This window comes from Grus americana, chromosome 1, assembly GCF_028858705.1.
Source record: "Grus americana isolate bGruAme1 chromosome 1, bGruAme1.mat, whole genome shotgun sequence".
Lineage (NCBI taxonomy): Eukaryota > Metazoa > Chordata > Aves > Gruiformes > Gruidae > Grus > Grus americana.
Window position 1 is genome coordinate 129,249,905 of NC_072852.1, and position 27,410 is coordinate 129,277,314.

A 27,410-nucleotide genomic window follows, 5' to 3' on the forward strand; every position below is an offset into this window, starting at 1 on the left:
AAATTCTGAAGTTCTTGATGAATAATTTATCCAAAGTAACTTCAGCAAGTCACTGTATAGTAAGTTTTATTGATCTTGACAGCATTGCATGAGACATATTTTGACTTGGCTGAACTGTTCTAAAAGACATCTCAGAAGCATGAAGGTCTCTTCTTCCCACTCTTCTTCCCTGTTTGAGAAAGAGATGATGCTTGCCGTGATGTGCGTTAACTTCAATTTTTGATAGTAAACTTTTCACATATTCCGTTTTGCATATTTTAAGACGGAAAATCTGCATTAAAGGCAAAGCTAAATATTTATTTGACTAATGCAATTAAACATCTTAGAGAAAAGAAATTTAGGAAGTACATCATCAATGCTTATCCTTTTATCTCTTCAAAGTTATTGTGGAGGATTACAATTACCAAACTGAAAACTTACTGAGAAAAAAAATGTTGTCAGATTTTGATATCACTTAACATCCCCCTTTTTCAGTCTTTTCTTGGGTGATTCCTTTCCACTGGTTGCCTGTTTAAAAAACAGAACTGTTGGATATCATTTAATTTTGAGAAGTCTCTCAAAAGGGTTTAATTTGTTTTAGTTAGGCTTAGGAAGACTGGGCATTTTTGTTTATTATGTTTGGTTGCAGGCCAGAGGAACAGACAAGAATAGTCACCTGTTGACAAACTTCAAGAATTTTTCAAACTAGCTTAATCCCTTATAGGTTTTGAATTTTTTTAAGTCTGTGTGTTCATCATTAAGCACTTAAATAATCTTACTAATCTCATTCTTAAGAATCTAAATTCAAGTTAAGAGAATGGCAAACAAATACTGAAATCCTGTTTATAATGGGACGTAGTCTAATAAATCGCTTATATGCTATTGAAAATATTGCCCTGATGAAAAGGTTTAAGATGAATTTTCTCCTATGTAAACATTATGAAGAATTATCCCCTAAAAGGTTTTTCTCTTTCTTCAAAAGAATCACCTCTGACTCCCGTTCCAGTTTTTCACTCAAGTCTTATTTTTCTTATACCTCCTTAGCAGTGAAGGTATTAGAGTTCCTTTTGATACATAGAGTAATTTCTGTGAGAAGATCAACTGGATGTCAGAAGATCATCTAGTACAACCTTCCCTCAAGGTGGAGGTAATTTGAAGGTAGAACAGGTTGCTTTCAGCTTGTCCAGTTGAGACTTGAGTAAGTCCAAGAATGGAGATTTCTCAAGCTTTCTGGCACAACGGAGGGACAAATGAATATATTACTACGTTAGCAACGCCCTACATTAGCCAAAGAGTCCTCTTATGCCACAACTAGTGGAAGTGCCTAGAGGATAGTTTGAACCCAGACAATGATCGCTAAACTTTCATAGATTTCAAATTATGGGCTGTGTTCCAAGAACTGTAGTTAAACTCTTCTGCATATTCCTCAGTCCCTCAAGCCTATTCCAGTCTTTCTATATCAGTTTTCTCACTGAAACAACAATATCAGCTTTATACATAAAAGCTTATGCCCTGCCCTTTCTGAAGCCCAGATTTATGGGCATTTGTCTTAATCTACACTACATGGAGGTATAAATTACTTTACCAAAGCTTTAACCTATAAGGGCATTTAGTTCCCTTAAGCAATGAATATATGTTCTGGTTTATTACTAGCTATGTTCTTATACATTTACTATTCACATAAGCAATTTCATATCCTCTTATTTGGACTGAAAAGGGCCAATACTGATATAAGTTATATATTTGCAGGTAGAGAATGACCAAGTCAAACTTCTGGTATTTTTTAGAGAAATGTATTTTCTTCCTTCCATCTTTATATACAATTGTATTGTAAAGCCAATACAATGTTGATGACAGTAGTATATATGGATCAGCTATGGTAAGAGACTAGGGCTTTGCTGTATTTTCTGCAATGGTTTACTTATGGCTTTATTAAGAATGACTGCTGTCCTCAGGAGATGTATTTAAAAAAAAAAAAATTGATATTTTTATTTCACCTTTTATTTCTATGTTACTTTACATAGTATTAGTTATACAACTATTTAATGCAAGATGAATATTGCTAGTCCCTCAGACATGATGTAAAGCACTGAGTCTGGTAAAAATCTGTAACTTTATTCCAAATGAGTTTACTGTTCATGAAATGTGCTGGATTGATAGAACCTGGAAGCAAGTTTTTATGTTTATCAACAGAAGACCTTTCACAACAGTAACACATCTGTAGTCTTATATATTTACTCTACAAGCCATGTGACAAAGATTCAATTCTGTCTCCAACTTCCACACATAAGGTGCAAAAGATGGTTCATCTAAATGCCTTGTGGTCCGCTACTGAGAATTCCACGAGGGCACTGAATAGAAACATCTGTGATTATGATTTTTATATCATGGATCAGGAACATACTGGATTTCAAATGATGATAGGATCACAATCAGCAGCAACTTTCAATTATAATTTATAATACATCTGAACATGATTTAATATGTGAAGTCTCCTAATCTTTCTTAACTCTATTTTTTTCAACTCATTTTAGAGATTTCAGGAATTGTGTGGCTATTTCCCCTAAGAATTTGCATAAATTTTCTTCATATAATTTTAATACTTTCAGGAGTATACTCAAGTCTTAAAACAGTAGAGCCAAGAAAAATTCCAAGAATGTATTTTAGTCATTTGAGTTAGAGTGCGGCGTGAAGGGAAGAACAAAGCTAGAATACTTTTTAATATTGTATGGGCTTAATGGAGTCTCATAAACAGTTATACTTCTGAAATTTCTCTTTCTCCAAACTCGTGATCCAAATAGAAAAACAAAACAAATGTGTTATACTAAAAATGAAAGTCACTTACACAAGCTCCCTTCTTAAAGTTGGGAAAAAATAGCTTTGTGGGTAAAGTTGATCGATTATTTGTGACCTATAAATGAGGAGAAATCATTGGTCATAATGGCTGCCAATGTATTTAAAACCTGGCCCAAAAAGATGTCATTTGGAAATGCAGGAATATAGTTGGTTCTAACCTTCTAAAAGAAAAAATGCAAGTATGAGCACAGTGCCTGGAAATGCATCCTCTCATGCCTACTGCCGTTCAGGAGAATTGGTTCTCTTGAACCAGTTTTGACCTGGTGAAAAGAAGTGACGAGGACTCAGACAAGCTGTATGAATTCCTCAGCATTGATATGCCTGGTGACACGCACAGTTCTCGAGTTTCCTCATTACAGCACTTGCATGCTGTGATACAGATGGAAGGAATAATTAGGAACATCTAGTTGATTTTCACTCTTCAAGTTCAAGGGATACCTAGTTTAAATACAGAAACATAAATACACATAGATATATAGTACATGCGTGCAGGTGCACACACATACAAACACACACACAAACATCCATCCATCCATCCATCCATAAAATGAAATAATGCCACAAAATGTTTTAATTACTGCTGCGCTGAATATAGGTTACATTTTCAGTGTTCCTGTATTTCTTCCATATTGCTCTGTTTACTTCATTTATCCATCTTCATAAACGTATATTATGTACTCGCAAAAAAAAAAAAAAAAAGGCATTTTGCTGCACTCCTGAAAGCCTATGGACCACCATTGATCCAGAAATCACAACCCGAGAAACATTAATCTACGAAATTTGATGAAAGTAGCTCATTTTTTTTCCTGTACAAAGCCAGTACACTGCACTATTTATAGATATGCTTCATAATAGATCTTTCAGTTGTCATTGCTGAATGGTATTCCTGAGGTTTAATCCCAAACGCAATCCTACCAAACGACTTGGAAACACAAGTTTATTACGCAAGCCCTGCAGGCCTTTCTCATTGCACAGACTATGGCAGAGACCAGTCTCCTGTTATAATTTTTAGGCAGAAGGGTACGAAAGGAAGCTGAACTAGGGATTAGATGCAAACAGGGATAAAGTTGCAATTTACAGGGCGCATATATTTCCCTTGGAATCTTTTGAAAATTTCTTTCAAACTTTACAGACAAATGCTGAGTGACCACCACTTAATTTCCAGGGGAAAAAAGAGAAATGCTGATGCTACGTCTATGAAAACAAACTGAGCTAACCGGCTACAGTGGGCTGTGCTGGGTTTAACTGTTACTTCATTTGATTACAAGTTTTTTAATAATTGCAGATACTTTGAGCAAAGACATTCATGAAGGGTATAAATGTGAGTCTCTTCCTCTCCCCTTTTTTATCTATGCTGTTCTTCTTCATAGATCAGGAACCTAACTGTTAGCCTACAAGTCTCTTAAAAACTTGAATGTATAAAAATTGATATTAGTAATGATATTACAGTGTCTGTACTTCTCTGTCTGCACATTACCCATGTGCAGAATCACGGGCACAGTACAGAGGAGGACTTGTAGGGTGATTAAAGAAACAGAAAACACTAGTAAATGAAAGAAGGCTAATAATGTGGCTAGAAGGCTAACGTGTGGCTAGATTAGGCTATGAAACCATTGGGAAAAGATGGCTTGCGACATTTCCTTCCAGCAGAGCATGGGAAGGAGAAAGGGTGAGAGAAAGGGAAGAGCAAAGAACAAAAAAAAATGAGGGCAAATAGCCAGGAAGACAGGAGTGTGATTTTGGACGAGTCTTCTATTAGGGCAGATAGATGATAAAACAAAGGTGTAGCTTTACCAACTGGAAAAGGTGTGATATGCCAGAGTTCAAAAGAATCGGACTTGATTACCCTGAATGTCCTCTTGTCCTGAAGAAGAAAGATTATTGGAGTGTCTCTTCTTTTACATGCCAAGAGAAAGCCTAAATACTGATTGTCTATATGCTGATTTAAGTATACTTGCAGATCTATAATTAGCAAGTATAAGTGAAGCATTACAGAGGCAATTTGCTAATATGATTTGCTACCTTAAGCAGTTGGATCCTGCCTGCCCATAAGTCTTAAATACAGTACAACAGCAATACATTGTGTACTTGGAGAATGCATGCAGATGAAACAACAGGTTTTGTAAAAAAAGGCTCATGTGGGCATCACAAGAAGCAGGGCTTACTTGAACCTTGGTACTAAAATCTTTTCTGATGCCTGAATTAGCAGTATTTATAGATATACGTACCACTTCCTTTTATTTCTGTCGTCCCTCTCCTCATTATTACCTTATCGTCTAGCACATTGTCATCTTTGACAGATGGAGAAATCTTTGCTAATATTTGATTTCCAAGTGCACAATATGAACAAGAGTAAGAAAAGTGATTCAAGAATACTACTAATGCACATTTATAAATGGTGGAAGAAGACAGTCGATCCAATAAATACTAAATGCTCCCTCCTCCTGGGTCCTCAGGGAACCCATCGCTTCATCAGAACACCTACAGCACTTTGCAGAACTGAGCAAAGTAAATACAAGAGCCTTTTGAACTAAAAATAGGGTGACCACTGAGCTCTGAAAAGGAAGACTAACATATACTGTAAACTATCTCTTTATCATTTGACAACAATGTCCCTTTTAGATAACTGTCTAGTGAAAACTCATTGGCTGTTGCATGCTGCTGAGTTAAAGAGGATCAAGGTCAAATTGTTAAGGAAGAAAAGAGGAAAACCAAAATCCTAAAATCAATCAGTGCAGTCCAGAACCAGGGGAAAAAAAGAAATTAAAAAAATCCTACATAAAATCAATGGTGAACAAAATTAATTCTTTTTACTTGCTCCAGTGATGTCAATAATTATCATTTTATAAGAGCTCAATATCTTTTATATTTATTCTTGAAAAAGAAATAAAAAAACAATCACTATGAGAATCTGAGCTATTTTCAAAGCTAAATTTCTAATTTTTATGTCTTTGGGTAAAAGTTTGAAATACAGAAAACATAAATCCTAGAAGCTCAAAATAAAGTCCAACACAGAGAGCATGAACAATATTACTTAATTTTTTTTCATATTTTAAGATCACTATTGTGATAATTAGTTTTGATATGATTATATGGTAATTAATATTATGATAATTAGGCCCTTGGTGTCCCATTGGACACCAAGTTGGTCACGAGCCAGCAGTGTGCCCTTGCAGCAAAGAAGGTTAATGGTATTCTGGGCTGCATTAGGCAAAGCATCAACTGCAGATTGAGGGAGCTGATCCTTTTTCTCTGCTGAGCACTGGCAAGACACATCTGGAGTGCTGTGTCCAGTGCTGGGGTCACCAGTACAAGAGGGATCTAGACATACTTGAGCAAATCCAGCAAAGGGATACAGGGACTGGAGCATCTCACATACAAGAAGAGGCTGAGAGAGCTGGGTCTTCTCATCCTGGAGAAGAAAAGGCTCGGGGGAATAATAAATACTGGATGGGAGGGGTAAAGAGGATAGAGCTAGACTCCTCTCAGTGGTGCTCAGTGACAGCACAAGAGGCAATGGCCACGAAATGAAACACAGGAAATTCCACTTCAACATAAGAAAACACTTTTTTACTGTCAGGATGGTCCAACGCTGGAGCAGGTTGCCTGGAGAGGCTGTGGAGTATTCATCCCTGGAGATATTCAAAACTCAGCTGGACATGGGCCTGAGCAACCTTCTCTCCCTGACCCTGCTCTGAGCAGGGGGTTGGACAATATGATCTCCAGAGGTGCCTTCCTGCCTCAACTGGTCTGTGAGTCTGTGATTCTGTGTTTTAATGAACAAGCTATACAACTTATTTTCCAGAGGACTAATTGTATCTCTAAATTGCAACCTCTTCTCCCATGTTTCCTTCTCATTAAACTTATCCATATGACAGAAGTTTTTATGTCACTGACAACAAATTTCTACCTACCTAACACAGACAGTACCACGTAAGTCCAGATAACCAATTCTGCTCAAAAGTGGCAGCTCCACAGCCACTACAGTCTTCCTGCTTTCCATCATAAAAGTTAATTCTGACGACTTTCTATCTAGAAGAAGACATGAAATGAATCTTTTCAACCCTCTTTTCTTTATGCCTTGTATTTCAATATTTTGATGCTACATCTGCAGTGGTCACTGGCAATGTATGTGCACATAGTAGAGGGAATGCTCAGGTAGGCACTAAAGGAGACTTATATGGGCATGACTGATCTTTCCCAACAGATTTAGTTGCCAGTGTAATATGAGCACACAAGGAATCATTGTTCCTCTAATGAGTCATAAGATAAAAGACAACTTTGGAAGAAGACAATGTTTATATTTTTAGAATTTTTTTTAATACCTAAACAATTACAAATAGTTTTCACTTGATTCAGAGCTAGAGATAAGATATATATTTATACATATATAAATATGTATGTGTAAAATATATCAAAGTTATGGCAAACTCCTGGAAGTGAAAGTGGGAATTTGAGCACAGCAGCAGGTGGAAGAGTTGAAAGAGATTTTTAATGTAATGTCACATTCTGGTTTTTTTTCATCTGAATACAGTATGATTAAGAAGCATTTTATTCAAGATTTATGCCAGGTTGTTTTGTGTTCATCTGACTGATATAGGCAGCCAGGATGCTAGTCTTGAGAACGTTTGGAAACAGCTGTTGCAAGTGAATAAGTGAGGTTTGGATGTCTGTCTTCTGCAACAAACTCTAAAAATTGAGAAAGGAAAAAGACAACCTAGCCACTGTGTATGAGGCAAACATAAAGACAAGTTGTGAGAAATCCAGGTTAGTCAGGACATGATGATTCCAACTAGTATGAAGCTGTTCATAAGTTTACCTGATTGAAGAACTGCTCACAGCTTGTCAGAACTTCAGAGCTCTGTAACAGAATTGAAATGAGTATGTAGCAGCTTTCATTACACAGAAGCAAAAAATAATTGACATCGACCACCTGCTGAGAGAACATCAGCACTAATGTAATGAACTTCAATTTGCAGAAGACAAAAAATGCTTTGTCACAGTGATGAACAGATACTACTATACACTCGACTTCAGAAAGTGTCATGAAGAGCTGGAGTCCTCGAAAAGAGCATCGAAAGAAAATTACATTCCATGACAGTTTTACAGAGATATTCACTCTGGCAGCTAGGGTCTGTGTGCCTCCTTATATGCCTAAATATGCTATCATGAATATCCATAAATGCATATTCTAAATATGCATATACACATGAGAGTGTATACATATTCATACATATGCATACACTCACATACGTGTGCATATACACACATATATTTGTATATTGACACACAAACTTATATAGTCACAGTATATATTCATCCAAAAGGGCAAGCTGGAAAGCACAATGAATGGTCATGAAGAATCATCAAAAAGAGTTCGTACTTCCTAGAAAATCCTTGAAAAAGAACTGAAATATATATGAAAATATAAGAATTTTCAAAATAGATGAACATAATTATGTGGAGCTTTGCAGTCTCCAAGGGCATAAGGAGTTCCAGTAATAAACATAAAAAGAGAAAAATGACATCAACATTTGAAAAACTTGGTTTGCCCTGATAAAGGAAGGAAGAATCAGGAGGAAGAGTGCATTCTCTATAGCTCCCCAGAAGCACTATGCAAATGCAAAACTAACAAACCTACAAATCATTCTGCAGAAGATATTGAGAGAAATTACTCCAGAGTGTAAAAGGTCACTCAACTGTTTAAAAGTCAGTCATTCCTTAAAACAATGGCAATTAGAAGAGAGAAAGTAATTCAATACTGGTCCACACAGGTCTATGGCCTGAATTTTTGGGAACTGTAGATGATAAATAAATCCGTGTCACAGGAGCAGCACCTTTAAACCGAATAAGGATTTGACCCACTAATGCTGAAAATGTCTCACTGGGGATGAATTTGGAGAATTCTACTTGCTAGAAAGTCAGAGATTTTAGAAAACAATGGGTTACAGTCTGTATCCTTAACAGTGTATTGTCAAAAAAAGCATCCCTGCAGTTCTGATTCTGGGATCTCATGCATGAGCTGCTAAGAGCCACCAGCATTCTAGTAAGCACTTCTAAAGAGACTAGGATCGAAGCAGCAGGGCAACGGTTTTTTTATTGTACATCAGTGGGTTTTTCTCCTTCATCTGACATGTTTATTACTCGAGCTATGCCACTTATACTGCTCTACACGTTGAAGAACAACACAGAAAAGACCTTTTTTTACGGAAATTTTATACAGACTGACATGCTCTGTCCTTGCGCACATGCAGATGAGAGCAGAATTTGGATGTATTTCTTCACTGACAAGGGAATTTATACAACTTTTGGTATTCTGGGCACATTGTGTTGGTTAAGAAGACTTTGAGTCAGTCTTTGATAGGTAGGCTACCTTTTGGTACAAAGTTGTGAACATTTATTCAGGTTGGGTATAACTTTTTTTCTCTGCACTCTATAGAGAAGAACTAAGTCCAGAGATTTGTGTCTTTGTTGGAATCACAAGAAAATTTGAAAAAGAGGGAACACAAAGATGAAAGTATGTTACAGAAGAATATACTCTCAAAATATTAATTAACACAGTGTGTAATCAAAACTGAAGACGGTCATCTCTGAGGATAAGGGGTTTTCTAAGAGAAAAAAAATCAGTTTAGAATTATATGAGCACTAATATTCTAAGTGACACCATACAGATGATCAAGAAAGACATTCCTTATTTATGCAAGACTAGTATTGTCCTTCACAAGCATACCTAATTCTCTGTGGCAACGATATCTGGAAATGGCATTTGTTCAAATTCCCCTATTATCTAATATGCAAGATAATTTGCAGAATTAAAAATCTGTGATGTGGCAATTAGGTGAAAATCAAAGTAGAAATAAGCTGATCATTTCCATGAATCCTCACAGCTTTAAAAAAGGGGTCTCAGAAGTTCAACCCAGAATTGGACTGCTCTGCCCTGCCCTAAACTCTCTCCTAAGCTATTTTCAACTTTCGTTATTATAAGGACACCAAATTTAATTAACTGCAGAGTAATCTACAAGAGGTATGAAGATACTTTACAGAGCTCTGGTACAACATGTTTTGAAACATATGTATGCGAAAATAAACAGCTGAATAGTCAAATGCAATAGGAAAAAAAATATCTTGTTCAGGTACACGTTATCTGAATTTTCCAATTCAGACAGAAGGAAGGTATTCAGGATTGGAAGTTCAGGTATTCAGGATGTAAGTATTATATACATGTATTTCTAGAGTAAAAGAAACTGATCTGATGGACTTTTTTTTTTTTTTTAAAAAATCTATATTCCTTACAAATATAACCCGAAATGTTTCATGTTGTTTTCAATGTAGACATTTTGCCATTTAAAGCTGGGACTATATCTTGCATGGTAGTCCCTCCTATTCATTGGTCATACTGGACATTTTAAAGTAATGCTACCCTGGTCAGCCCCTTTTCCTCCCACAAAAATTGCAGTGTCCCTGTTTGAAATGTTGTCACAGTCTCACTGGGTAAAACAAACAAACAGACAAAACCCCAACATATTAAAAATTCCTCCCTAGGGCTCCCGTAATTCACATCCATTCCATGGAAAATGGTAAATTCTCTCCTGGCTTAAAATTCAAACAGGAATCTTTTTGAAATACGTGTGCTAGCCAAGCCATGAGTAGCCAGTCAAAATTTAAAGGATTTCCTGAAGGAGTATCTTGATATACGGTTTATAGAAGTTAGATGAAGTGACATAATGGTCTTTTCTGGACTTAACTCTATAAGACTATGAATACTATAAAATAATTAAAAAAGTCAACAGAGTCAAGATAGTTTCAAGCCCTTTGAAACTGATTCATAGTACAACCCCAATTACATGCAAGCTATCAATATGTATTTGACTTTTCTGGTGGATCAATGTCTCTTCTGAAGCAGTTTAAATAAAGCATAGTTGAGGATTTTGACTGAGAAAACTATGCCGGATTATGATGAACACTAATCTCAGATCTTTGATCAGATGATGAGTAGTGTAGTGAATGGCTTCAGTGTATATATCACACCACCTCTGTGAGTTAGAAAGATATCATTGACCCCATTTTTAGTTGGCAAGCTGGTGCTAAATGATTTACTGAACACAGAACAGAGAATTACTCAAGATAGAGCAGGAAATTGAACTGTCTCAATTTCTATTTGATTGTTGAAAATATTTTGTAGACAATGAACAATTATTATTTTCAGTTATTAGACTGGCACTTTTAAATTAAAGGAAAGGTGACAGCAATCTGCAATTTCAGTCTACAGTTGTCTTTTCTATTCCACACAGACAAGGAACATATTTGTAATAATAACTGTAAAGCTTTTTCTCTTCACAAAGTTGTGTGAAAATAGAAGAAACAACAAATGACTTTGAGCAAAAAAAGTATTAATGCATACCTGCAAAGCTTGCATCAATGACGTGAAATCCAGCATTATATGACTGTAAAAGGTATAAAATGACTTACAAGTACAGTCAATTGGCTTTTTGATATGCATTACCATGTCTTTTCAGCTGGAATTAAATTCTCATGTGCTATAGACAGGAAAGGCCGGACTTGCACTGGATCATCTGCCATCTTATAGGAACTGCTGTGCTGGAGCAGACCTGTGATTAGGTCAGCACTCTGTCTTTAACACTGGCCAGGGCCACATACATCAGAGAAAGATGCAACATACCCATGGTGGAAAATGATGGAGTAATCTGCCTCCTTAAAACATATCTTTGTGCTCTTGTCAGTTAAAGATTACCTTGTGCCCTGAAGAACGATGGTAATGACTTGAAGGATGAAGAACTGAAGCTTCTTGTTTCAAGCTGTAAAGTGTGACAAATATAAAAAGAAATATACTCTCTAAATGGGGTGTTGCAAATATGCCAGCTGCAGTACTCTCTGAAACATATTATCTTCAGCAGTACCAGAGAGAAAATACTAGACGAGATGGACTACTAGTCTAGTCTTGTCTGCTCTTTCCTTTAAAATATGGAGAATGAATTACTATCCTTCAGTTATTTCACTATACAATTTTATACTTATGAGGATAGCCAACGGTAGTGAGGATTAACATTTTGTAGACAGTTAGCTTCTAGGAACTGGGGTAAGAAATGCCATGTTGCTTTACTGACCACACTAAAAAGTTGCCAATGGCAGAGTTAAAAAAATGAATGGAAATGCCTCTGTTTATTTTTATTTTTAAATTCTGAGACACATATTCAAGCCTTAAATGCACAAGAATAATTTATTAAATGAGTAATCAGAATGTTGAAAAAAGTGTCAAAAGGTGCAGAAGACTAATGTGATAATACTTGACAGTATGATAATAAACCAATACTTAAAATAACAAAATAATGCACATTGGAGAAAGTAATCGTGATGTTTTTCATATAAACACTGAAGAGGAGTTACTACTGGTAGTTAATAACTATCAGTTGCTAACCTTACTACTTAGACAAAAATCTTGCAATTATAATGAAGAGTTCTATGAAAATATTAGCTAAAGAGTAAAAAAACCCTGAGGAGTGAAAAATAAAAACAAAATATTTAAGAATGATAAGGAAAGGGAAAGACAATGAAATAGTTCTAGTCCTCATATCCCCAAAAGGATAGTAATACTCGAAAAGAAGCAAAGGTGGCCAGCAAGGATTCTCAAAGACATACAAATACTTCCATACAAGAACTTACCTTTAAACCTCAGGCATGTAAGGAAAGTCTTTAAAATCATGGATGCCAAGAAAAAGATGAATAAGGAATGAGTGTTTATTGTTTATCATAAAAGAAAAATAGAATTAAAGGACTGAAATCATCAAACTGGAAGTTCAAAACAGGAGGTATGCTATCACTTTGCTCATAGTTACACTTTGTGCATGCACGTATGTGATTGCCTTATTTGCATAGGCTCAAAACATGTCTACTAGATCCTAAAGATCGTAAAGAATGATTCAAGACAATAACAGCTGGCTAATAGAGAGTATGAGTATACCTGAAAAATATAATAATATGGTTATTCCTTGCATCTTCCCTGTCTGCCCCAGACTGGTGTTAAAATTAAGGTACTGAACTAGATGAATTTTTTTTCTGACTTGGTATGGCTAATCTCATATAATATTATAGGAAGTTTAAGCTATTGCAATGCCATTTCCGAATCTCTGTTTCCAGGATTGCTTCCCGTATCTTGTCCTCTTATTTTTTTATGATAGTGTAGTTAATTCAGTCTTTAGGGCTGTCTCATTTTCAAATTTTACCATACATTTACAAATATATATATTTATATATATACATATATGAGTGTGCACATATATATATCTCAAACGTATATGTATATAATATACACACACACACATTGTATATACACTACAGTGTGATTCAAAAAATATAATTATTCTTAGGAATTTTCTACTTGGTTTGAGGGACATTTTCCTATCATTAGGAACCACTAAGTAGTTTAATGATAACAGGTAGTATGGTTATAGAATTCAGTTCTGAACTTTAATGAGGAATTCATATCCTTATTATACCAACTAGTGAAATTCCAAGTGTCAGGAAAATAACTGAGAAAAACATAATCTTCAGTCAAAAGATAATTTTGTATTCAGTTTCAAAACTTGACACAAATTTGAAGAAAAACATTTTCCCTTCTGGCAAAATATCACTTCTCCAAAATAACAACCATGAATGTCAAGGAGATTCTTCTACCTTCCTGTAACAGAATTTTTTCCCAAATTCTGACAAGACATGCAAAGAGTTGGTTTATGACTTTCCTGGTTTATGATATAGTCTTGCCTATGATTGATACTCTAGGGCAGCATTTCAAAAGATACACATACTTTTTTCTGGCTCAAAAACATTTGGGTTTTTTTTCCTTATATATAATTTGTAGGTAGAATGAAAAAAAATAGTTTTTTCTAATGACTCTAGACTTCAAAACAAGTCATAAAGTTTATTGTGAAATTTCCCCTTTCAGGTCGGAGTTCCCAGCTTTGCCTATTGTTCTCTGGGCATAAGAGCCCATTTTTTAATTAAAAGCAACATACAGCTTCAATGAGATAATGCAAACATCTCATTTTCCTTGTTGTTTCTCTGGTTTATGTTTTAAAATGAATGTGGTACTTCTAAAAGTTGCCTGATGCGTTGCTCTGGAGATTGTATTTGAAGGTATGACTTCAATGTGCTCTTTATCCTATTTGTGGTAAACAAAGACATACTGTTCTATACTGTTTTAAAAATTTGAAGCAGCAGCAATACATACTTATATTAAAAGCCATCAAAGCAATCTTTTCATTATAAGCAGTGAAATTACGACCTGTAGAGAACCTTATGTTTCTGAAAGTCTTCTCTAGTCAGGTGTTTATTATACATATACAGGGTAATACTGCTTGTTTCATTTACATAAACGCACAAGTATATGTGTCTTAGTCACTGTTAAACGATAATGATACCTGACAATCTGAATTCACTTAAAGTTCTACGGAAACAAACCACTTGACATTCTTAAGAAGATACCATTCTCAAATACACTAAAGTGCAAGCTAGATTAAGTGAGCAAAACACATACACGTTCGTAAGTGACAAGCTATGCATAATGTTTTCGGTTGAGACTTTAATTGTGACCCAAATCCAAATGTGGAGAAACATGATGAGTAAAATGAATATAGAGTAAGAATATTACTTTAATTCCATTTTGTTCATACTGGAATGTAATGAGACGTAGGTAACATAGGTGCGTTTTGCAGAATTTGTATTTTAAACTTAAACCTAGAATTTCTACAGGGAACAAAGCAAAATTTTAGTCCAATAATGCAATCATGTAAGAGGTTTATTACATGCTTAGGCAGCTAGCCTGAGCTCAGCTCCATCCTACGATCCTTATTAGGGACACTAGGAACATCCTACACTAGGAACAAAACCACCCAGCTGATTAAAAACGTAGCCAAGCCCGGTCTGCACTTCAGTGTGAGAATTCTCCTCTTTCCATCTCTTCCACTTAGATCCTCAGAGTATACCAATTAGTTCCAACCAAAAACCTACTTAATTCATCAGGGCAGCACTGCCCGGCCCGGGAGCTGATAGATGGTGACCGTGCTCCCTCCGAGCGGCTGCGCCAGCCCCAGCCCCAGCCCCAGCCCCAGCCCCGCCGGCCACTCGGCAGCCTCGGGTGGCCGCTACCTGCGCATGGGTGAGCGCACTGGAGAGAAGGGCTCCTGTGAAACTCTCCGCTCACTCTGCTTGCCACTCCTTCCCTCGCTCTTGCCTTTCAATGCATCGCTTCCTTGCAACCGCTTTTCAGTAGCACGGCACAAATGTTTTCTTTTTGTTTTCTTCTTTTTTTCTTCAAATGAAATTGAAAGCATAACATTGGTAAGATTATAAAAAGTAACTTCCTCTGTTCTCACTGAGACTATGCAAGAACGTATGAAGAGTCTACTGCAGACTGTTTTTCTCTGTAGGTATATACATGAAGTATTACCAAAAATAAACAAAAAACAAACCTACAAAATGAATAGCAAGGAAAAAAGACACCCCAGAACCCCCCTAAAGAGATTTGTTTATATTTATAGAATGGTTTCTATATTGCTGTTTTGGTTTATTTTGTTTTATTTACTTTCAAAAATAAATTTAAGAAGTCCATCTGTCTAGTTACCTGGAAGGTCTCTTCCTGGCTTTCATTCAGCTAAATATAATTTTCCAAGGAAATTCATATTTCATTTTATCCTCAGTAAAAATTGACTGATATTCATTCCTCAACCCTGACAACCCAACATGACATCTAAGTGCCTGCTGCAGCAGAAGAAATGACCATCGTTTATTTGCCAGGTGGCCTGTAGTTTTCCAATTCTCTTTACCAGTTCCAACTTAGCACTGAGCTGCGCTCAAGCTGCACATCATAAACGGGTCTGTAAAAACTCCTTTCAAATCCATCAAGCTCTTTTTCTCTGAGAAATATCGGTCATAGCTTGGTGGACATGGTCTCACAAAGGCCATGCCAGAGTAGGTGTTATGGTCAGCCACCTCAGTTTTCAAGTTAGTTTCTGCTGGCTGAGTTAAAGTGCTTAAAGCAGCACAGTAGAGCAATGAGACATAGCCAATGCATATTTTCCAGTTCTAAAGATTTATTTTTAAATTGTTGTTTGTTGTTTTGCCAATTCAGTGAGTATACATTTCAATGCAATATAGAAGAAAAGGTAAGCATGTCAGAGGTGGTCAGTTTGATAATGCCAAAACTTAGCTACCCTACCAGAATTTTGCAACTTTTTCTCCAGCTGAAAGCCTGACTTTCCACTTAGAGGTAAATAGCTTATATTTGATGCTGTTAATAAAGTATTCGTTTCATTCTGAAGTAACTTATACCAACAGTATTTCCAATACCATAGCATTGCTGTCTCACGAGACAGCCCCAAAAACCAACTGAAAATACATTAACATAGTGAGTGATTATTTTTTTTCTGTATGTTAAAAAATCACGTATAGAATTGCAAGCTACTGGATTTAGTGATGGTCAAGTGAGAAGGTAAAGGGTTAAGAAATTGTAATCCCTTCCTCTTCTGTTACCTATGCTGACTGTAGTTCATTATATACTTTTATATTAACTGTTATATTCTCTACCCCTCATGATTTACAGTCTAACAAATGTCATCATGTTACAAATTTTACCATCAATTTAGCTTTAATTTCCTTGATCTTTTGCTGGGCAGTTGAGGACATCAGCATTCCCAGGGCAAAACAAGCATTCACTCTAGAAGCTTTGGTCGACACAAAATCAGCTGCCACGATAGCTGTTGATATTGCTTGCCAGACTGAATTTTTTGTCTGATTGCTTGCATGACACTGAGGTAGAATGGCAAAAGATTTTATGATTGCAAGTCCTATTTCTAGGACTCACACAAAAACAAAATATGATTTTCATCATCCCAAAGCTAACAGCAGGAGAAAATGGACTATTAAGCAGAGAAATGTACTGATGAAATATGAATTTGAAGGTTAAATTTGAACTTTCTCAGTTCTGTCAGCGCAGCAGTTTCAAGCACAAGAATTTTTTATATTTAATACTTCTAAGTATCTGCTGCTAAGCATCTAATAAATGTCACTGATTAGCGTGTCATGAAGAAAAAGATTAAACACCATTTCTTTGATTCCTCACTTCCAACATAATTTCAGCATTCAGCTTACAATTTTCATTTCTAAAGTTCAACCTATGGGAGCCGTGGTGAATGCATTTGTATCTACTGTCTATTTGAAAGTAATTGGTAGCCTGCCATGTTGTAATTCAGCATTTTAAACCTCAATAGGCACTACAATATTTTTTTATTGCTGTCATTATTATTATTAGTGGTAGCTGAAGGACTGTATGCACAGAGGTAGGTAGCTTGGCACTAACAAGGGAGAAACTGCAGGTGATGGCATATTTTTGAAATAGCTGGGAAGTTTACTTATTCAAAAACTCTGAAAAATATAAGAGACAAACACTTAAACATGCACTTAGGGCAAACGACTTTTGGGAAACACGTATGAGCAACTCACATCAAAGATTTATAATCCTTATTTTCATAATTCAATCTGCAAGTTTTTCCATTTGAAACAAATACACTCAAAGAGCAGGATAGGATTTCCATGTTGGAAGGTGGCCACTATTCTTTGCATTCTGGTCCATGGGCTATTTCTTGCTTTAAAAACCCACCTTCAACAAACAGAAATACACACATAAAAATGCAAACTCCTATTTCCTCATCGCAGCTATGCCCAATCCAAAAAAATAATTGGGACCTGACAGCTATGGTTTCTCCTTCAGTTCATGTACCCCCATCCCTGCCAGCTTGCTGGGAACAGGCACTGCTGCTGCTGGGGTACGGGAGACAGAGTGGGCTCCACTCCTCTCTCCAGTCACAGGACAGATCATATATATGATAGTGACAGTTAACTACAAGCTAATGATAATCAGATAATAACTAATTAGAAAAGTGGATTAGCTGAACTTCTGGAAGCATCTACAGGATTTTGAATAATGTTATTAAAAGGGTCCTGTGGAAGCAGAAGCAAGTTCTAGGCTGCTAACTGGTTGGTTTGTTATAAGAAAGGATGCATTATTTCTATACACTAACAAATCACAAGAATTCTAGAGACTACCTTAAGAGGAAGATAAAAAGCTTTTTTACAAATATTCAGAAAAATTAGTTAAACTATCCCCAAAATAACAGAGTCATATCTGAAAGTACCTTTTTTCCAGTACTGATGTTTTCATCTTAACTGAGATAGGTAAGCATTGCCACGTCTACTTATGTTGACTACATTCAACTATATTAAAGCAAACACAAATAATGCAACCTTTGCGGGAGGGACAGGTGAAAATTCTAATGATGATATATTAACATTTATTTATTTGTTTAAGTTAATACAGAAATTATCTCTAGTAACTTAGAAATATTGCAGCATGAAAAACTATCATCCCTGGAGACAGCAATTTTTTTCAACATCTAATATTTTAAAGGACATATCACTAAACCACAGTGTATTTTGCAGTTACTTATTAAAAAAAATTGTAATTCTTTCTTGGGTTTAAAGACTTTATTTTGGGGAATGCTATTTCTTTTCATTAACAAGTGCTTCACTCTACTTCAGTGCCTTGTGATAGTCAAGGAGTTATAGATAAATTTGATAAACTTAAGGTCATGATATTTTGATGTAAAATAGCGAGGCATTTTTTTCCCCAAAATTTACTATTGTAAAAGAAAGTCAGGCATTTTATTTTCTATTAAGTTTTCCTGTGTGCTATTTTGCTAGGAAATCTTTGTATGTCCTGAAAGTGGAAAAAGACTTTTTTACTTCATGAGCTTTTCATATTTTTATCACTCTAGCAAAGACAGGAAATTAATTGACCTCAGACTAGCCTAAGTCTTTTTCCCAGAATTCTTGAGCTACATATTGCTGTTTCAATTAGTACATGGTTCAGATATGTTCAGGACTCTATTCAGTATACCAAACAAAAGAAAAACAGGCTATGTTTAGAATAAAGTATCTCACTTTCTAAAGCTAATTGTGGGGGGTTTTAAGTCCATGCACAAATGGAGCACAATAGAAATTCTGTCAAAAAACCAAAATACATAAATCTAATTTGTAGGAGAAAAAGCATGACAACTAGAAATACATCAAAAATTCTGCAAGTTGCATATTCAGTCTGCAATGATGCTAGAGATGCCAGTTGAAGTCTGCATGAAACACAGACCAAATAAAATATGCATCACAAGCACCCACTAACGCATTTTCCATTTTGCATAAGAGCTTTCAGGGCTCAGAACAGTACTAGAAGTTTCTTCTTCCCTCACCTTCACTGCTTACGGCCAATATGGTCACACTGCAGAGGCAAAACTGCCACAGCCTCTTGGGGAACTTCAACCTGCAGCTGGGGCCATACTCCAAGGAAGCAAGAGAGGAGAAAAGATTCCTTTTATGCTTTCTTGCTTGTCAGATTTTGGACTAACTACACAAGAATTAGTTCCTTCTTTGTCCAGGATTCTCCTTAGGACTCCCTGACTCCCAAGACACAGCATCTCTGTCTGACACAATACTCCAAGAGTAGTACTGTGTATACTACAATCATATTTGTACTTCAGTGTTCTGGCATGGCTTAATATCATATACACCTAAAAATGCATTATATTTTATATCAGAATGCCATCTTTTAAAGTTTCACAACAATATCCAGGCATAACTTTATGTCTTTTAACAAACACACTGCCAAAGAGTTAAAACCTCATCATTTGTGGAAGGGCTATTACTATCACACTTTTATTGACATGAGAGCTCAGCAGTTTTAGAGGCGGAGGAGGAGAAAGAGAAAATGACTGACCAGCAAAATAAAACAAAAAAAACGTGCTTCTTTCATCTACCATCTTTGCTACCTTTCAACACCTATTTACATATTCTTTCCCTCTCTCCTCATATTCTCTATGCTCCTTGAATTGTCCACTTCCTGATTTTTGTATTCCTCCCTCATTTTCTGTCCCCTGTATTTGTCTCTTTATCTTCCTTTTTCCATGTCTCGTCTACCTTGGTTTGCAGTTAACTTTAAAGCCTTCTTTAAGACCAGCTCTTTCTTGCATGTCAGCACCCCAGTCATGGCTGAATTGTCAGGCAACAGAGACAGAAGGAGCAACGAATGCCACTCAACCTCGCACTGGCAAGGATAGGTGAGACATTTTTGTTATCAAATGCACACAAACAATTTCAAACAAGACAGACACAAAAAAACAATTTTCCTTAACCACAGAGAAATATTAAGAGCTATTTGTAGCTAAATAATTTTATTCTTTGTTCAGCTCCAGATATGATTTCAACCTGATGGTGCGCTTTTCAACTTAATGTGACCCCACATGCTCTAGGCCCACTGGTTTATTTATGTTCAGTGTTTCCAAATCTGATTATCATTATTATTTAAAGGTTAAATTTGTGTTTGCTGTTTATCTCCTTACAGTTTAAGCTGACTCAAAAATATTACTCTGAACTATGTATTGCCTTTTTTTCTAGTATTATGACATTCTAAAGTACTAGTTTGTTCTAAAAACGTGAGTGGTGAAACCTTTGCCCTTACTTTTTGGCCTCGGATTACAAACATCAGACAAAAATGCTCGTCTGCCTCCTAACATGACCTATTCACCACTCCACTCTGTGCCATCAAGTTTTATCACCTGGTCTGTGCTAGTGCATGAAGAACAGTTGACTGGTTGGCAAAATCATTTTATTGCTGTTTGAATCAACTTATACTGTTAGTACAGGGAGTCGAGTGTTTCCAGACCCCTTCCCTGTAAAATATTCTCCATTCTTTTTTTTCTCTAGTATGATGACATTATTTAAGGCATGACTTTCCTATGTTAACCTTTTTATTAGATGTATGTTTTATATATTTATATATATACATATTTATATGTGTATATAAAACAAACAAACAAAAAACACTAGCTTTTCTCATAAGAGTTTGAAAAAGCAGAGATTTTAATGAAATGTGTAGTCATGCCCCGATTTCACTGTTCCCATGCTGAAGTCAGCACATAATAGTTCATACAGTGGAGAAGGCTGAGATGCCAACTTGTCAAAGACTAAATCAGGGATTATCTCGGTGATGCTTCTGTTTCTTTGAACAAGACACTCTTGGTGCTTGGGAAGATAATTGTTTAGTTACATATTTCCAGTTCTATCTGTTGGTCTCTTTTAGAATATAATGCACTACGGAGTTTTGTGAGATTTTGAGGATTGTGATTTTTGCATCTTTCCCTACATATTAGGGAAATCATAATTATATCCTTACATAAGGTATGCAACCTGTGCTCCTTTATTTTTAATTATTATTTTAGTAGCTGTCATAAATACTACAGAGTAAAATGTGAACTCATTATCCCTTTCTACCTTGCACGGCAGGAATTTTAATTCTGCAATGCTTAACAACTCTACTACAGAGTTTCATCTATACTACACTTCACATCAATACCTATTGTCAGGATCAGGCTTAATAATATAGGTAGTGTCTCCTCCTCAACATGGGAAGGAATAGATCTGCAAATGCAATGTCATTATTTTCCACTCACTCTGCACCTAGGATGGTCTCCTTCTAAATTTGAGATGTGCCTTCATAGAAACCACACCTTCCTCTGATATCACACCCTGTTATATTACACATGATTTCTAGACTAATGTCCTTCTGCATGGTTTGTTTGTTTCTCAGGGGAAAGAAAAACATTTCCTTCATAGAAGTACAATCCAACAACTTTCCTAAGCAAGGTAGGATCAATGCTATTTTTCTTACTTATGCACTATATAGATTTTTCAAATACATACAGATCTAGATGACATTCCTCTATCAAAATTGTAATCATATGGGTTTCAGTACTTTTTTACTTGAATTATAATGGCCTTGCCAGTGAATCCTATGATTTAGCAGATAAAATGTCATCCAAGTACATTGGAGGATAAATCATACCAGCCTACCCTTCTGAAGAGTACATGGAAAGTCAGTAGATTTAACAATACATTGATTAAAATGTCCTTCTGATGGAAAAGGCGTAATGTAATATATCACAAAACCACACCAATTTTTCACATACCCTGAAAAAAAAAGGGAAAAGCTCAGTTTCTATCACAGTTTTGTGATTTTTTTTTTTTTTTTCTGGGAGTAGGTGTTGAGAATGTGCAGTGCTGAAAATGATCAATAAACTACATTCATTCCTGTTAACCCTCATTTTACTGTCATTCTAAGGTGGGAAAACATATGCATTGTACTTAAGGGATAACGTAAAGAGAAGGGGGCGGGAGTGGGGGGGGAGGGGAAGAAAAAATCCTAATTTTTCAAATGCTATTTATATTTTAAAAGCAACCAAGGAAGCTAAATGTCTTTTTTTTTTTTTTTTCATCATGCCTAAATGTGATAAACTGAAACAGGGGAGATTTCAACTGGATTTAAGTTAAAAATTTCCCTGTGAGGATAATGAAGCTCTGGATCAGGTTGTCCAGTGAGGCTGTGGAATATCCATCCTTGGAGGTTTCCAAGACCTGAAATGAAAAAGCCCTGAGTGACCTGGTCTGAATTCAGTGTTGTCTTTGCTTTGAGCTCCTGGTTGAGCAAAGGTTGGGCTAGACACTTCTGTGGTCTCTTCTCCCCTGAGTGATCCTACGATTTGTCAATGAAGTAAGGTGTTCAGATTATTATGCATATCATTTCACGGCAAGCAGTCAGTAGTTCAGCATGGCATCAGGGATGAGCTGCTGTAATTTTGGACTGCAAGAAAGCAAGCTTTTACCAATAACAACATTTTCACATTTCTGTCATATTGCATTTGTAAATTCTTGTTCTGTTTTCCTAGTGTTTTGACTCCGGTCCCACCTCCACCAGTAAATTCAGTATGATTTTAAGCACATGTATTCTCTGGACCAGATGATTATTTGTCTACCTGCATGTGACTTTCTAACTCATAAAAGTTATACTCATATTTTTAAAGCTTTTTTGGAAAAAAACCACTTCAAAATAAAAATAAAATAGAAATATGTTAGATACTTATATAGTATGATGCTTGTTGTGATGATTTAAAATAAGTTGGGAAATTTCCTGAGATCTGAAGATCATATTTTTGCAGGGACTTAGATGACTACAACACAGTTAGATACTGGGCTGTTTTCCAAAGAGCCTAATTACTAGGATTTAATGGGAATTATTTGCTCACCCTATTTCAGTTCTTCTGAAAAAAAAACAGCTATCCACTTACTTTCCTTTTAATGAATGTATATACATTTCAAATTAGCCTTAAAGTAACTAGTGTTTGAATTAAAGGCTTAAATTTTTCATTACTCAGTCTAAAATCCTTTTTAAAAGGTCTAACTTTTAAAAATCTACTGCTGTAAAATTTAGCCTTTCTTCTTTCTTGCATTCTCTTTTTAATACAAGTGATCAAAACTACTACTTATTTTTGAAAAAGAAAAAAAAACCAAAAACCAAAGAAATTTGCCTTATAATTTTAGGTCTTCCTGAAACTCAAGTGACCAAAGGCCATTATTTAGCCACATTTTATTGTCTTACATTTGGTAGCCTGTAGATTTTTCTAAAACAACAAACTTTGTTACAAAATCATCATGTATAACTTGTTATCACAAGACAGAAGGATGAATCTGAAGAGTGGGGGGGTTCAGCTGCTCATGCACAGATCAGGCATGTCTGATGTTGTTCAGATTTGCTAAGGTATCTGGTAGACATGGACTGTAGTAAGAGCACCTCACCTTCTGGGCAGGCACCTGAAGACCATAAAAGGCACTATGGAGTGTCTAATATAATGCTAAATGCTTATGTTAAGGAAAATGAATTGCTCCCTAATAGCCCTTATGCCAGATTAACTCATTAAATATAGTAGAAAATAGTGGGATACTAGTTGACCGACTTTATCTGTGACTTCACAACTATTTTATTTCAATTACAGAAGAAAAGACCTGACAAAACAAGTAATATACCTCAACAAAATATTTCTCACAGATTTATATCATCTCCTTGAAAAATTAACATATTAAATAGAAAAGAATGAGACTCTAGAAAGAAGTTATTCATTGATCCTTCAATGAATACTAGATATTCCACCTACTGGCTTCCTTTACAGGCCACTTTTTATAACTCTGGTGGTTTTGTAAGTAAGTGATTGATTTGAGATTGTCTCTTAAAGACCACATTTATTTCAAAATTCCTGTAGTTACACAGAATTACATAACAGTCCACAGTTTCTTCAAGGAAGTCTTATATTTAATTGTGTCAGTTTTACCACAGATTTTGTTCTTTTATCAACATTTTACCCACAAAAACTTAACCAGCGAATTAAACCACTGTGGGTTCATCCAATGGATAACACATCAAGCTCCATCTTTTCTGAGGTGGAACATGCAGCAAAGTGCTCTTTCATTAGTAATTCCTTCCATGCTTCATAGGCTTGTAGTGCATGAACCGCGATGGAGGATTTGTTCTGTAGTAGCATCTGGAGACACATCACACATTTTTTCAGCATGTATTACCACAGAACAAAGTATCGTAACTACTTTGCATTCCTGTTATGAGTTTGATATGTCACATATTTACGTGACAGGACAAAATATCACATGAAATGTTACATTCTACTTCCAAAGCTCACGCAGAGGCACTGAGTGAGCTTCATCTCCCCTTCAAGTAAGCCATTCAGGTGTGAGTTTTCTTTTGTAATTAAAAAGGTGGACAAAACCAGTCAGTGGCTCTGCTGACTTTTCTGTCTGTGGGTGGCATGAGCCTTCTTCTAGAGGTGCCTTCTTTTCTGCGGACTGTACAGCAAGCATCAGGGGGATATATCTTATTTCTAGATGATTAAATTTGGCCAAATGAATGCTACTCATATATTCCATGCCACAGGGAAGACATCACAAAAATGGTTTCTTACATTAAATGTTATACTGAGGCAGAAATAAAATATCAAACACAGTAAAAACTGGTGGTAAACAAATCCAGATTTTAATATGTTTGGTTTGGGGTTTTTTTTCATCCCTACTTGGAATTGTTTGCTGTGGTTGACACCACTGCACTATACTGCAGGTTAATTACTTCCCATTCTTTCAACTAATGAGGAGCACTGATGGTGAGGAAAAAAACAACAAAAAAAAGAAATTCCAGCCCGTTGCATGCAGGGTGCACACTCTTTACACACTCATCATTGTGTGTATGTTTCTCTGATATTCAGGCACATAGACAACAATGAATTCATTTCAGAAAATGAAATCAACAATGTCTGGTAAAATTATTATCTGTGCCTTTCAACTAAGAGTTATCTTCACAAATCAAATAATCTTCAGACTCTTACTTCCAACAAATATATCATCTGAATTTATTATTCCACATGCTACTGATCTCTACAAAACCTAGCAAAACATTTCATGACGATAACGCAAATTGTTAAAGTCCCTTCTGTGTTTATTGTTCCATGAACCACCAACAAATAATAAATAAAGTTGTGTCAGGGACAGTAGGTTTCTTCTGTCTGCAGTGAAGATATAGCTGAATGAAATTATATAGGCTTAACAAATCAAAATGTAACTGTGTCCTTCCAAATATAAAGCAATAAAACCCCAAGAAACTGAAGAAGACATTGCTTAAGCAAATGTTTAAGCATTCCTATCCAGATTTAGAAAATTTTTAATTATTCTTTCAAGAAATGTAATTTATTTTAATTATATGATCTACCTGGTTTTGTTATTGGTGGTAGTAGTAAGTGATGGTGACTTTTTTCCTACCAAACTAATACGACTTTTCTTCTAAATGGTGATTTTCACATTAGACTGTGTAAATAGGAGGAATATTGATTTTTTTTTTTCAGTGATGCCGTTTTGTATTGTATACTAATTGATTTAATTTTCTTTTAAATAAATAAACTGCATTCATTTTAAATTTAATCTGTATGCAAATCTATCTTATCATTTGCTTAGATGTCAGAAGCTTTAATTATGTTAACATTGAGGTCTGGCCTTTAGTTCTTTGTGCTGGAAAAATTGCATTTCCTTGCAACTTTTTACAGGTTCCCAAGTACTCCTAACAAGAAACTGACCTTGAAAAATATAAACCCCTAAATAGTAATTTTCACTTCTCAAAAGAATGAGGTCAAATTCTTGTCGCGATCAGCTTATCTGAAAAAAGTACTAATCATTACTTGCTTAAATGTCAACTCATGCCTTTGAATCTGAATATTTTATTTAAGCTTTAGAGAAAAACCTAAAATAAAATGAGGGGAAAAAAATGTGTTAATAAACAATTTCAACCACAAAATAATTAAATTATCATAAGGTGAAGTGAAATTTTTAATATATAACTAATTTTTTCATGGCTCAACCTGCCTAAAACAATAGATATGATGTAGTTACTGGGCAAGGTTAGGCATGATGCCACATCTTTCAATACACATGAAACATGTTTAGGCACAAATCTATGGTTTTAGAAAGGAAATGTAAGTGAATCTATATCTTATTAAAAATAATTCATAAATTGATAATTTTCTGCAATTTTCATAATTTGTTTTTCATTGATCTGGTTGCTCCTATAAGTTGCAGAGACATATCATATACTGTACCACATTATCTGGGAAAACATGGAAAATATACCTTCAGAAAATAATTTTCTAGCTCACTTTGGGTACAAACACTAACTATTCTAACAGTAACCAAAAGCATTATTGTGCAGACTCAGAGAAAACCATCAAACTCAGGTGCTGCATCTGGCAGATATACTGGAAAAACTTTACAGAAGTGACAACAGGTATATCTTCCTACCATATTCTGAACAACAGCAAATCCTACTTTCTACACAAACTTCAATAATCAGAAAATATTTTGTGGGTTGTTTTGGGGTGTTTGTTTGTTTGTTTTGATTTTACTTGATTGCTCAAATAGATCTTAAGTAACGAGAAAATTATTTTTTGTCCCAGGTGAAATATCATTTGTAATTTGTATTTTCCAATTTTTGAGAAGAACGAATAATTTTGGAAATAAACCACAGAATGAAATGAAAAAGAAATATTTCAAATCAAGTCAATGCTTTTGATAAATTTAGCATTTTTTAAGATTTATTTGGGCTGAGAACTTTTTCTTATACAGTACATAGGATGACTGCTATGGTTCCATAATAAGAGTCACTGGAGCAGTGGATTCTACATATACTTGCAAACCCCCATAACTGAAAAAAAAGCCACAATTTTTACAAAATCAGTAATAAAAAGGATTTGGTTTGGTCGTAGAATGCAAATAGGACTTAAAGTAGAGCTCTAAATACATATTTTCAATTGCCAACATTGACTTCTGGAAGTACTAACCCTTTTTTCCTCACTGGGAAAACAATAGAAAAATGTGACTATGGAATTCCGCTCCCCCCCGCCCCCCAATGTGCAAATTGTTCAAGCACCAAAGAGTCTGCAGGGTGCATTGGTGACAATGCCAAGTGCAAGAGTCCAGAGAAACCATTTTAATTGAAAAAGACTGATTCCTGAAATTGTTTCAATGAAGTCAGAGCTACATTCGTACACCGCAGTTGAAATGCTGGCCGCTGCAGAAAG

General features: G+C 35.5%; 1 protein-coding gene across 2 annotated transcripts in view; it reads right to left on the reverse strand.

Annotated features, from left to right (window-relative positions):
• Positions 1 to 27,410, reverse strand: part of IL1RAPL1 (interleukin 1 receptor accessory protein like 1) — a 764,969-nt gene that overhangs the window by 462,733 nt on the left and 274,826 nt on the right. The window contains exon 2 of one of the 2 annotated variants that reach the window (XM_054844318.1): positions 7,655 to 7,696. The exons of the other annotated variant lie outside the window; for it this stretch is intronic. The gene's annotated coding sequence lies outside the window, so the exon portion shown is untranslated. The remainder of the gene's footprint in view (positions 1 to 7,654; positions 7,697 to 27,410) is intronic. 2 annotated transcript variants of the gene reach the window in all.